The following is a 2,738-nucleotide window of genomic DNA, read 5'->3' as shown; positions in this document are numbered from 1 at the left end:
CTGTTTCGGAGGAAAGATTCTTACACAAAGAAAGAACAATTCTTTGTCATTGCCTTTTGTTCTCCCACGTCTCCTCCTCACCTGTCTCTGGAGTTTCCCTTTCTTCATACCAACTTTTAACCCTGTCTTGTCTGGGCAAAGGCCCCCTGCTCCTGCAGATCTCACATGATTCATGAGGCAAAATGTACCCATCAGGCTAAATTTCAATTTATAACCGCAGTACTACATTGCTTAACTTCATCGCACCTAGATTGCAGGCGCTGCTTCCACCATTCACACTACATGCATAATCCTGGGTTATTGCACGTGTGAGAGCAAACGTCCCAGGGCCCCCAACCATTCTCTTTACCAGGGTCAGGGCTGAGATTAGAGGGCGTAACTAGAATTTTGAGGACCCCATAGCAAAATCTTGAAAGGGGCCCCCTTCCCGAAACCATTGTCACTACAGGGGTGCAGGAAATAGAGCGTGAGAAACAAGGTTGTCAGGGGCAGAGAAAGAGGAGCAAGAAAGGGAGGGAGAGAGAGAAAAAGGGGTGGAGGGGTAAAGAGAGAGAGGGCATTAGGGAGAGAGGGTGTCAGAGGGAGAGAAAGAGGAGCAAGAAAGAGGGAGAGAGGGGTCAGGGAGAGAAATAAAAAGAAATGAGAGGGGAAGAGAGATAGTTTCAGAGGGAGAGAGATTGTCAGAGAGGGAGGGAGAGCGAGAGAGAAGGCAAGAAAGAGGGTGTCAGGGAGAAATACAATATCACGGGGGGAGAGTCGGGGCAAGAGAGAGAGAGAGAGTCGGGCGAGAGAGAGAGAGAGTCGGGGCGAGAGAGAGAGAGAGAGAGTCGGGGCGAGAGAGAGAGAGAGTCGGGGCGAGAGAGAGAGAGAGTCGGGGCGAGAGAGAGAGAGAGTCGGGGCGAGAGAGAGAGAGTCGGGGCGAGAGAGAGAGAGAGTCGGGGCGAGAGAGAGAGAGAGTCGGGGCGAGAGAGAGAGAGAGTCGGGGCGAGAGAGAGAGAGAGTCGGGGCGAGAGAGAGAGAGAGTCGGGGCGAGAGAGAGAGAGAGTCGTGGGCGAGAGAGAGAGAGAGAGTCGGGGCGAGAGAGAGAGAGAGTCGGGGGCGAGAGAGAGAGAGAGAGAGTCAGGGCGAGAGAGAGAGAGAGAGAGAGAGTCAGGGCGAGAGAGAGAGAGAGAGAGAGTCAGGGCGAGAGAGAGAGAGAGAGAGAGTCAGGGCGAGAGAGAGAGAGAGAGTCAGGAGAGTCCGTCAGGGCAGAGAGAGAGAGAGAGTCAGGGCGAGAGAGAGAGAGAGGGCGAGAGAGTCAGGGCGAGAGAGAGAGAGAGTCAGGACGAGAGAGAGAGAGAGTCAGGGCGAGAGAGAGAGAGAGTCAGGCGAGAGAGAGAGAGAGAGTCAGGGCGAGAGAGAGAGAGAGAGAGTCAGGGCGAGAGAGAGAGAGAGAGTCAGGGCGAGAGAGAGAGAGAGAGTCAGGGCGAGAGAGAGAGAGAGAGTCAGGGCGAGAGAGAGAGAGAGAGAGTCAGGGCGAGAGAGAGAGAGAGAGTCAGGGCGAGAGAGAGAGAGAGAGAGTCAGGGCGAGAGAGAGAGAGAGAGAGAGAGAGTCAGGGCGAGAGAGAGAGAGAGAGAGAGTCAGGGCGAGAGAGAGAGAGAGAGAGAGTCAGGGCGAGAGAGAGAGAGAGAAGAGTCAGGGCGAGAGAGAGAGAGAGAGTCAGGGCGAGAGAGAGAGAGAGAGAGAGTCAGGGGCGAGAGAGAGAGAGAGAGTCAGGGCGAGAGAGAGAGAGAGTCAGGGCGAGAGAGAGAGAGTCAGGCGAGAGAGAGAGAGAGTCAGGCGAGAGAGAGAGAGTCAGGCGAGAGAGTCAGGGCGAGAGAGAGAGAGAGTCAGGGCGAGAGTCAGGGCGAGAGAGAGAAGTCAGGGCGAGAGAGAGAGAGCGAGAGAGGAGTCAGGGCGAGAGAGAGAGTCAGGGCGAGAGAGGAGAGTCAGGGCGAGAGAGAGAGAGTCAGGCGAGAGAGAAGAGTCAGGCGAGAGAGTCAGGCGAGAGAGAGAGAGTCAGGGGCGAGAGAGAGAGAGAGAGAGTCAGGCAGAGAGAGAGAGAGAGTCAGGGCGAGAGAGAGAGAGAGAGTCAGGCAGGAGAGAGAAGAGAGTCAGGCGAGAGAGAGAGAGAGTCAGGGCGAAGAGAGAGAGAGAGTCAGCGAGAGAGAGAGAGAGAGTCAGGGCGAGAGAGAGAGAGAGAGAGAGTCAGGGCGAGAGAGAGAGAGAGTCAGGGCGAGAGAGAAGAGAGTCAGGGCGAGAGAGAGAGAGAGTCAGGGCGAGAGAGAGAGAGAGTCAGGGCGAGAGAGAGAGAGAGAGTCAGGGCGAAGAGAGAGAGAGAGAGTCAGGGCGAGAGAGAGAGAGTCAGAGGCGAGAGAGAGAGAGAGTCAGGGCGAGAGAGAGAGAGAGTCAGGGCGAGAGAGAGAGAGAGTCAGGCGAGAGAGAGAGAGAGAGTCCAGGGCGAGAGAGAGAGAGTCAGGGCGAGAGAGAGAGAGTCAGGGCGAGAGAGAGAGAGTCAGGGCGAGAGAGGAGAGAGAGTCAGGGCGAGAGAGAGAGAGAGTCAGGGCGAGAGAGAGAGAGTCAGGGCGAGAGAGAGAGAGAGAGTCAGGGCGAGAGAGAGAGAGTCAGCGAAGAGAGAGAGAGTCAGGGCGAGAGAGAGAGAGTCGGGGCAGAGAGAGAGAGAGAGTCGGGGCGAGAGAGAGAGAGAGAGAGAGTCGGG

The sequence above is a fragment of the Pseudophryne corroboree genome, chromosome 5 (assembly GCF_028390025.1).
Source record: "Pseudophryne corroboree isolate aPseCor3 chromosome 5, aPseCor3.hap2, whole genome shotgun sequence".
NCBI lineage: Eukaryota > Metazoa > Chordata > Amphibia > Anura > Myobatrachidae > Pseudophryne > Pseudophryne corroboree.
The sequence above is the reverse complement of the archived record's forward strand: the minus strand, read 5'-3'. Positions refer to the sequence as shown.